General features: G+C 41.8%; 1 long non-coding RNA gene across 2 annotated transcripts in view; it reads right to left on the bottom strand.

Annotated features, from left to right (window-relative positions):
* Nucleotides 1–1,050: 1,050 nt before the first annotated feature.
* LOC137606957 (uncharacterized) overlaps nucleotides 1,051–11,152 on the bottom strand; it is a 289,217-nt gene continuing 279,115 nt past the window's right edge. For both annotated transcript variants that reach the window (XR_011037944.1, XR_011037943.1), the window contains one exon: nucleotides 1,051–1,129. This is a non-coding gene — a long non-coding RNA (uncharacterized lncRNA). The remainder of the gene's footprint in view (nucleotides 1,130–11,152) is intronic.

Raw genomic sequence — 11,152 nt, 5'->3', positions numbered from 1 at the left:
GTCATCTTCCATCTGTTGCTAAGCTTCCAGTAGTGCATCCATCTCCAGGGTTTGTTCATGTAATGTATCCTGCAGTGCAGATTGCATAAGATTTACTACATACACCAAATTACATCTGAAACCAAACATCCCAAATGGGTTTTTAGTTTTCCTGTTTCCTTTGCGGATATGAAACGTTGATTAGCTTACAATGTTCAGCAATTCTCTGACAGTGAATATAAGTGGAGCTACTTAATGGAATTTTGATCAAAGTGTCAGGTTTCGTTCTCTTTTTCATTGTTTCATTTTATGAGTCATAACTTTCAGCCAATCAGATAGTGTTCCTTGTATGTCTTCCTGTCAACCCTGGCAGAGCTATAATCTAAAATCCAGTATCTATGAGCAGAGATGGAGTTTTGTCATTCTTCCTCTGGTGTCAGCGATCTGGAACTCTGACAGGTGCAGAGTTGACTTGCTTTATGGTGTTGGGGGGGGGGTGCTCTTAAAGCATTCCCATTTAACCTGAAGGATGGCCATGTTTATCTTTTGGAGACCCCATGATGGTGGTCAGATGCTGGGTATCTACAGAATTTGATGCATGGAAATGTTCCAGACACATAAGAGCTCCAGACTTTGAAAATGTAGATTTTCCACAAGCTCCAGATCTTCCACATCTTCGACTAACACTTAAACCCAAACCCTAACTTTAGTCAATAGACTAGTTCAGGAGATGCTGATGATCCAGAGTGTGGACGCATGTCCATCCCTAAATTTAAATTCAGTTTTTAATTGCTCATAATTGTTTCCTTCTTTCTTACCTGATTTTTTTTTGTCATAACTAGGTGTGGTTTTAGAAAATGATTCCCCTATCGTACGGACAGTCTCGGTCTACTCGCGGCGTTACTTCACTTTGTCAACTGACAATTTGAAGAGGCGCTTGTTTCACATTCAGCTCTGCTTACAGAATCATAACGACACACAGAAACCCAAACACACACACACAGGCCAAGAGCCGAGTCAGAACACTATACCTTTTAGAAAACTTGTTTCCCAAGTGTGTGTGTGTGTCCAGTAAGGCATGTGTGTGTCGGAGGTATTACTGTAGACATGCTTGGTAGGTTTTCATCTGCTGAAGTCTGTTGCCCAAATCCTGCAGAGACAGAAGAGGTGAGAAAACAAGAAGGTGAAGCAGAGAAACCCAACAATAAGGATGGTGAAGCGGTGGAGGAAGGAGGCGTTTTTAGCAGAATTAGATTGTTCCTGAGTGTAAGTCAGGCTCTCTGCTTCAGACTAATGGTGATGGATGGTCCAGCACTTTGAAACAATGGAGCACACATAGATGGATAGCATAGTCTAGCACGCAAACACACATATATAAACACATTCAGAATGAACACTTCCGCAAGCTGGATGCTGCTGCTGCTCCATTCTCAGCAAGTTTCACATAAATTTGTCAGAATTTATAAAAAATGGAGACAACAAAATCCGGACTAATCACTTGTAGAGGGAAGAAAATTGCAGGAAGAGGAACACCGAGCACCTTTTCCTCCGCGGCGATACAGTAATCAGCAACATGAAAATCCTCCATCGGCTCAGATTGAGTTTGTTACGGTTCAGGGGAACGGTAGAAGAACTTTTCTAAAGGTCAGGAAGACGAGAACGACGATGAACCCGCTAAAGGGCAGCGGATTGAGCTTTAAAGGAATGCGGACGCCATGACTAACCGAAATTAATCAAGACGAGCAACATTTGTGCATAAGTGTTGTTTAAAATGGCCAATAAATGAGAAATAAACACCCTGCCATTAAAAGAATTTTGATACGTGCATTTCGATGGACGCTGTATGTCAGACATCACCAGAATCTAATCTGAATACAAATGAGATGTTTAAGGCAGAACTTCCATCACTGTGTGAAGTAACTGGATAAAGGTGGTGAAAGGAAAGGGAAAAAAAAGAATCTGTGTGCACAGGAATTGGGAATCTTTCCAGATATGTTCCAGTTGGATGCCAGACTGGAAAAATATTGTACGCTTAAAGCCGTGTTGGGTTTGACACAACACCATTCTGCACCAGACCGTTTGATGACAAAGAACAGAATCACATTTTCAGAGTAACAGAAGTAAAACTTTAGCTTCATTTCTTCATATATAAAAACTTTGCATCTCAAGGTTTCTCGCCTTTACTCAATCCTGGTTTCTCTTTCCACATCGTTTTCTGCTCAACCGAGAAAATGAAACCATTTCCCTGCCTGGGCTGTCAATAATGGCTGTAATGACGCAAAACACTTCTATTCAAATCGAGCGTCATCCATGCATCTAATGTTCAAAGAGACGACGAGCTTCAGAGGAGCATTTCAAGGTTGAGATTTCAGAAACATCCTGTATATTAATATTTCATGAGACACGTTTTCTTTTTCTTTTTCTTTTTTCCCACCGATGTACATTCTGCAGGTAGAGACAGAAGTAATCACCAGGTAATTTAAAGGTTCCACCGGGCGTATGTCGGGATTAGCCCATAGTGTGTGGAGGAGAACACAGTGATCATGTCAAGGGTTCCTGATGTGTGCTGTTGGTGTCATTAACGGCGAAGCTGTGAAGGTGTGTCATTATTATAAGGTTGGACTCGAGTCACTCCCCAGTGCATCACTCCTCCATCAAACAGATGAAAATCCGATCGCTCGTGATGCCATTCCGTTCCTCTGGTATCTACTAAAGGCTTTTGAAATAAAAGGAACAAAGTTGTGAAAAGCAGCTTGATATAAAGCCGACTGAGACGCCTGTCATCTCCACGCTGTCATCATGAATCGTTCCCGCAATGGCCAGTTGTGAAAGGTATATACATATATACAGTATATTTGAAAGGAAACTGATCTTACTCTGCTTTTATTGAATTCATAAATGAGACTACGTGACAACGTTGGAGTAAGCTATTACCTCATTCTGAAGAGTCTCTCGCGTCCTTTTTTTTGTTGTATGTCTGCACGTTTTTATTTGACTGGTAGGGCAGAGCGAGGAAGTAAAATATACAAAAGGTCCAAACATGAGCGGCATTTTGCATAATCATCATGGCTTCCATGGAGGAATGGTTTTACCATCTGACCACGAGTTGGAGAAGAATACGTCTTTGTGTCGGGTTTTTTTTAATTTTTGGTAGGTATTCAAAATCTAGCTGACAGCGTTGTATTTTTTATTTATTATGTGTGTGTGTGTGTGTGTGTGTGTGTGTGTGTGTGTGTGTGTGTGTGTGTGTGTGTGTGTGTGTGTGTGTGTGTGTGTTTGTGATTCATTCCTCCTCCGACAACTCCACAAAACAATATTGTGTGCTAGCCGATGGTATCGACATCATAGCTGCCGCAGATGTTAGAGCTGGCCGACGGCCTGTTTGACACAGAGTCTCTACCTGGCAGTGGATTCAGGTACTGTCCTGGCTTGTGTGGATGTTGGCTGAAAATCCCACTACGGCATCATTTTTCTCCATCTGTTTCCTTATCGCATGTCTAAATTATCTGTTTTGAAGTTTTATTTTGCCTATGATCCCCCCCGCAGGTCCTCCGGGAATTATTCCGCCTCATTGTGTTTGATTCGATGTCGCCCGTATCTTTCCCGTGATTGATTTTTGTTGGGTGATACAGATTTGGTTCCCTTTTTGATCATGAAGGGACCTGGTTTTTTGGTAACACAACACACTGCATGCAAAACACGGAGCCCCAATTAACCCCGCTTCACCTTAGCTTCTTTGGATTCGAACCACTGGAAACCAATTTCTTCAGCTTTCAACCCCACCAATCTGGGACATACCATTTTTGTTAGTGGATGATTTCATCTCAAATGGTCTCATCTCTCTTGAAATGGCTCATGGGAAGCTCCAGGCAGTCGTGGTTTTGGACTATGAGTTCGGTTCTGGTGTGGATGCCACAGTGCCTAAATCAAGGTGACCAGCTAATGTGCCCCCCAGCTAAGTATCATCTAACTTTGTCCCTCTTTGTTAACAGACTGCATTTTTCTACCTTTTCTGCCTCATTTGTCGTTCCACTGATCTCACCTGGTTATAGATACCCACATTGCCTGGCATTGAATGTAGCTTGACACACACACACACACACACACACACACACCCTGTCGACCACATGTGTGTATTCGTGTGTAAGTGTGTGTCCTGCCCTTTGCAAATGCACACGTAATGATTAATTCCTGTCATTCATACCCATATTCCCAAAACCTATCTTCTCTATCTCTGATTCTTCCTTTCTGTCTCCCTCTCTCTCTCTCTATTTCACGCTCATTTGCTCTCATCAGTACCTCAGATTCTCTCTGACATTTTTCCCATAATCCTCCAGTACCAGGAAGTTAAGCCCTGCAGGGGCCAGACTGACATTTAGGAACCGCTCTCTAAGCAGGACAGCTGAGCTGCGGACTTCACCATGCTGACACACACACACACACACACACACACACACACACACATTAGTGCATACATACAGACTCATACTTGTAGATATATAAAACCCACTTACTCACACAGAAAACATTCCCACGGCGCACAAACCACACACAATGCGACACGTAGGGATGATAAAAGATTGGAAAAAAGATTAGGAAAAGAGTTTGAGGGAAAATTTAAGGTTGAGGAAATTTTAATGTTAACATGCACAAATACAGAATGTCGGCAATTCTGAATTTGTGCTAGGGAAGAGATTATCGATGTCTTAAATAAGATTTAAGTCTCCCAAATGGTTCCATGTCTTTGGAGTTTAGGTTCATGGATTTAAGACTCTCTAAAAAGAGTATGGTGAGCACATCCTGTTCAGGTTACCTTTTAGCATTAATATTTCATGTTGAAGACTAGACAGCTCTCAGACATGACAAATCTCTGACGAGGTAGTTCAATCTGTCCATTATATCATTTCAGTCTCACTACTGTTTCACCATCATACCGCTACTGGTTGAGCATGAGAAGCTAATGCTCTCTGGTATCATTACTACGAACTGTATGTTATTTGTCCCAAACAATAATTGACATATGAGCATTACTTAAACATCAGAAGACGAGGACTGGAAGCATTCCTACAGCTCTACATCAATCCAAGAATGAACTTTTCTGGGTCAGATTTTCGAAAAATCAGTGATTCCTCCCTCCTTCCCTCCTCATCTTAGTTCATCCATTCATCTGTGATTCCAAAACCCACCCCCCACCCCCCAGCTTTTAAGTTTTACCCTTAAAGGCTTATTAGCACTCGTCCTGTGTGTGCACATGTCTGCCTCTCCGTCTCCATACACTTGATCCCGTCTCTTCCCTCCTCTCATCCCTCACCCCCTCCGATAACAGCCTCTGGCCATGAAAAGTTTTATAGATGTGAGTTGGCAGTGGCTGGTGTGTGTGTGTGTGTGTGTGTGTGTGTGTGTGTGTGTGTGTGTGTGTGTGTGTGTGTGTGTGTTACGTGTGTGTGTGTGTGTGCGTTGGCAGACCTTGAGACCTGTCAGTGTCTCACTGTGTCAAACAAGGACTGGCTTCCTGCCGACCTCTTGCTTTCTTATACATATATCTATATGTTATATATATCTTACATATCAATCCATCTATCTATCTATATTTCTATTTATCTATATATATCTCTTGCAAACACACAAGCATCTAACGAATCCCGGGACAGTGACCTAAACTGGGCACCGATCTGCTTTCTTGCCAACTCCTTAAATCCCCTGCAAGACAGTCTTTTATCAGGCAATCAAAGTTGTCCCTAAAAGGCAATTTTTGTTTCCTGGAACTAGATGTCAATGCACTGGTCTGCAGTACCTGCCTGGAAGTCACGCGTGTCCAGATTCAACAAGTTAATTTGCTGGCACGCTGCACATCATCACCAGTAGTAGACTATTTACCTCCACCAACAAGAGTCCAACGAGGCTTGTTTGATCCAAGCGATGTGTTTCTAATGTTTGAATGTACTTCAATAAAATGTCCTGAGTCCCCAGGGGAGGGAAGCAGGTGATTGGATTTTGAGAGTTATCCAGTTGATTGTATGGATTTTTTTTATTATTATCTACTATGGTGATGTGGGGAGGATTGTGGAATAGATCCACCTGAGGTGCAGCTCTTCCAGGTGCTTATCAAATGGTCTGGCAGCTCCTTTCTCCAAACTCTTTATACCTTGCTCAAAGGCTACAGCCAGTTATTTCTGGAACTTTAACAAACGGAAAGTCCAACTGGCCCTCAAATCGAGTCATCATTCAAAAGGTAAGCAGGTTTGTCTCCTTTTAAGCACTTTTCTTCAAGACATTAAAGTCCAAGACACTATCTATAGGATGTGGTCTGTTCTTCCACTTTAAAAGCGCAGAACGAGGAAAGCGGTTGAATATTTCGACTTTGTTTTCAAACCTTGTCTAATTTACATGTCTGTTGTACACAAATAAGACATTGAGCTGTCAGATTAAAACGCTTAAAGCATTAATTGTCAATCAGCTGCCGGAGGATGATGAGCATAAACTGACTGGACATATTTTCTGTATTTTAACATGATTTCAGGTAAGGAGATGGATTTAATTTCCATACGCCTCCCTGTGTCTCCTCCCGCCTACATATTCAATATGTTATTTACTGCATAATGTAACTTATTCTTCACAAATTTCCACTCACGCACTTATAATTTTACATCATGTGACATCTGGGTGACGACCTTCCGGTCCGAAGCATACAGCTGCCACAGGGTAAATAAACTTATTCATATCATCTTCCGTTTACATTAGGTTTGTCTGCTATAATTGCATGCCCTCCATCTCTCTCTTTTTTTTTGTCTCCCTAGTTTTCTTTACACGTCCATCTCTCTCAACTTTTTTTTTTTAATATGCCTGTCACTATATCTCAGCCAGCCACCGTTTTTCTCTCGGTTTGGCTGCAAGGAGAGCAGATGGCACGGATCCATTACTTAGTTAAGTCACGGACTTTAATGAGGAAGGACACGCGCATGCAAAGGCAGGCAGATTGAAAAAAAGAGGGAGATGAAGGAAAGGGAAGGGGGAAGACTAAAGATTACCTTGGTGTGAAACAAATTTCAGCCAAGAAAACACTTGGTTTGCAAGTTTAAAACCTGTTTTTGACAACACATGTTAAAAAAGAAGATATCTGGCATTCGATGTGCTTCTTTTTAGTCCGACGTACTCAGGCTGATTATATTATATTGGCATATCGAATTGGCAAGAAGATGCAGTGTCGTCATGAAATAAATCGTTCCATAAAATAAATGAATATATCCATTAAAGAGATCCTAAAAATAAGTATGGAAACACAAACAAATTAGTAAATTTAATTACTTTTTTTTTTTCAAATCAATACTTTTCTTTCCAGAATCCCTTTTAATTTTATTTGTTGGGACAAAATTATGGGGGAGGGGGTTATCTGGTGTGTTAAACCCGAAGCAACAGCAGCAAAAACGACACTGAATCGCTTGCAGACGGAGGATAAATCCTGAAGGTGCAGACATGTAACATCCTGTAAATCTCACAGAAGAAGAAGAGGATGCTGAAATGTTTGATGGATGGAAGGACGAAGGGCGACACGGTCATCGTGAATTTGTCTGCGTACGATTGAAAAATCGAAAGAGGCTGCTGATGATACAAAGTCAACGTTCTCCGTCTAAAAAAAGCTTTGCAGGCTGCCCACAAACTCAATTACAAGAACCAGAACCGATGGGAGTCTCCTCAAATGAGGGATGAGATATCGTCAAATTCTAAACAAAAAAAGAAAAAATGTCTTATATGTACCATCATTTATAATCATAGATGAAATATAAAGATATATATCATGACTGTATTAAGTTTCCAGCTTTACCAACCCTTTGGGGGTGGTGGGTTGGGGGGGGTTGTATTGTTCCCGCCAACACGGAACGGCCTAAATCCTCTGAAAACTCCTGATGGTGTAGCGTCTTCACATGCTCAGCGTGTCTCCTTCTGCTCGATACCGCGGGTTTTGTCTTTCCCGTTCTGCTGCGGGGATTTACAGAATGGCGTCCCAGGGGGGGACAAGGGGAGCAGGTGGGAGTTGAAACACTTTCACCAGGGTGTCGCTTCAGACGATGGACTCGCTGTGTGTTCTTTGGAACCATTGTACCTAATGTACAATAACCACCGCGGATCCCTGGCGATTATCTTATCATAGACAGGTCAATACTTTCATTAAGAGATTAGAGGTTGTCTCGGCCTTGAGGGAATAACGCTGCCTTCGGCTGGGGAGGGGGATTTCACGATTTTCCAGGGGGCTGTTTTCATTTAATGCCACTCTTGTGTGAGGTAACATATCTCTCGGCGAGGCTTGGCGGATAATAACAAAGGTATTACGTGCGTTATTTCTTTTCTGTTTTTACCACAATTTCCCAGAAAAGGCATCAACTGATGAAGACCAAGGTCAAAGTTGTTCTCCCCGTAGACAACAAGACAGCTGGTAAGTGTAGGTTATGTGTTGTTTTATAAAGGCTGACAAGGTTCAACATTAATCACATCAAACGTCGGTCTCTGTGGGAGTCTCTCTGAACCCACAGACATATGGAGTTTACAAAACTATACAAATCCAGACCGGACAAATCCTCTCTGTGGTGACTGGAGTAAATTAGAGAAAAAGAAATCCATGACCAAACTGAAAATATAATCTCCTTATCTCTTCATTTCCCCTCGCTCTCCTCTTCTCTTTACCTCTCATTTCCATTTTCAATTTGTTTATGACTTATTCTCACTTCTTGCATCTCTTTCCTCCTCTTTTTTCCCCTAGCTCAGCAACCTTCGCCTCCTAATGGGGGAGAGGGGGGGGGGCAGCTTAACAAGAAGACCGTTAGCATGTCTGAATGTCTTACCGGTAAACGGAACGCCCACCTTTCTTCCTCTTCTTCATCAAACACCGGCTTAAAAAAAAAGATTTTTAGAGGGTGAAAGGTGGGTCAGTTCAGAGTCACCCTCGGTATTCTCAACGCATTAATAAATAGAGGATTGACCGGCTTTAGAAAAGATGGAACACGAGAAAGGGATCAGATGTAATGGTTCATTACATCAGCAGAAGACAGAAGACATGTCAAACAAAGACAGGAAAGATGTTAGTCCAAAAGCCTTTGGCTCAAAAATCTGAGCACCATTAAGCTGCTGAAAACACCCTGATATCCAATGGATTTAATAAATTAATATATTGCATTCAGTCTCTTTCCGTTCCTAGTTTTACACCAGTCAATGTGTCACTCTTGACTTTATTATATCTGCAAGCAGTAAAAATGATTCCAGATTGACATCAGCATTCCTCTTGTCCCGCCTACACCGGTGCCTATTGTGGGTCTCACGCCGTCGACGGCACCATAAAAACACGGGCATGAATTTTTAAAGTTCATATCGGTGCTCGGCTGATGCAGCCGGGCCTCGGAGAGGAGGGTGCGGAACGGGTTATGCATACAAAATGTTCCTGAACACCTTCCCAGTTGGCAACGGCTAATGTTGCTGCTGATTTTACAGTGGGAGGAGGTGTAGTAGGGTTAGCTGATAGTTGGCAAACTCCGTGCCAGATGGGCTCTTTTGGCATAGCGGTGAGAAACCAGCCCGTGACTGAAGGTCCTCCATCGGACTGAGTGTGTCATGAAGAAGAGTGGAGGTCATTGCCCATTATATGAATTTTGCTAACATTCTGTCCTCAAACGCTGCCAGTCAGCTCTGGCCCGGTCCAGCGAGCGAGCTACACAAACCTCTCTCCGACTCCAGGTAGACATTGCCAACCCTGCGCTGGACAGCAGCACAAAAAGGACACTGGCTGTTGTCGAACGATAGAATAGAACACGCACAACAGTGTGCTGTAAAGTAGTGACGGCGGACAGGAGGAGGGCAAACCTCTGGTGTTCCTCAGTCCAACCTCAACTAACATGAACTTTTTCTTACCAATAAATCAGATCTTTTCCTTTGATTTTTTTCCCCCCACCCTCGGTTGTTAATCATATTTGCACAAAAACTTAAACCTAAGAATACACAGTCTCCAGTGAAATTGCTCCCAAGTATGCTAACACCGAGACAGATCAAATCCAGAAAACTCATTTGGAATCACTTCCCTTTTGTAGATGTCCTAATTTATGTGCTTCATTTCAAACACTAATATTTGTCTACCCTCCTTGTGTGTCGACCGGGGAGATTGAGGAAAAATAAGAAGCAAATGAAACTTTGCCGGATGACCTGGATGTCCTTGCTGACCACAAGAGAAAAAACAGTAAAAAAGAGAATGTAAAGAGTTATCCAGACTTTTTATTGAGTCAACGATTTTAAAACCAGATCAGATTATATATACTTGAGTTGTAATAAAACAGAATATGACATTCATCACCATTCACTTCAAATATTTGCTCTAAGTCTGTGCGTTATAATTAAGTCAATACCGTAAAAACAATGATGAGCAACAAAATCAAACTGTTTTCAAGCTTGAGTCACCGCAATATTATTTCACACACAAAAAAAGATTAATTTACATTTCTTATTTACCTTCAATGGGTTTAGAATTTATAAGATTTCCATGTTCTACACTGGTGAGGTACAAAAAGAAAGATATACAGTATGTTGCCACATGGATAAATGTTGAATTTGGGTTCAGTTCCCTTTCTTGGTTTCCTAGACTGCAATACCGCTCATAACCACCAGGAGAACCAGTCTGGACTTTGTCAAAGTGTAGTTTGGACATGTTCTCTGTTTGAGTGTTACTGAATATCAAAATAATGATTTATGACTGACAGAATAAAGACCAAATCAATCCAAGAATTAAAAAAATAAAATACAAAAAAAGCTGTGATTTCTCAATGTTCATTGTCCAATTGAAGCAATTGAGACAAGCCAACAGATTGATTGATGGATTTTGATGTGTATAGGTTGAAATGAAGCTACACAAATCAGTAAGGATTAACAAGTATTTCTTCATTTTAAGCTACAACACTCCTGGATATAAAATCAAACCTCTGCCGAGGCTCAACGGTCCCTTTTAAGACGATTGGCCTCTATCAGAAATCAATCTTAGAGCCCTCCAGCCATTGTTAAGGCTAGAATAAAGTAATAGTCACTTAAATCTCTAGCATTCAGCCACACACAGCACAAACGCTGCCAACTGGCCTGCTGCCCTCACACCAGTGGCAGTCGGGGTTTTTTAAAGGTGCCGCCCTGACGGCTAAATGGCTTC

The sequence above is a fragment of the Antennarius striatus genome, chromosome 14 (assembly GCF_040054535.1).
Source record: "Antennarius striatus isolate MH-2024 chromosome 14, ASM4005453v1, whole genome shotgun sequence".
Taxonomy (NCBI): Eukaryota; Metazoa; Chordata; class Actinopteri; order Lophiiformes; family Antennariidae; genus Antennarius; species Antennarius striatus.
This window is presented reverse-complemented; position numbering and strand designations above follow the sequence as displayed.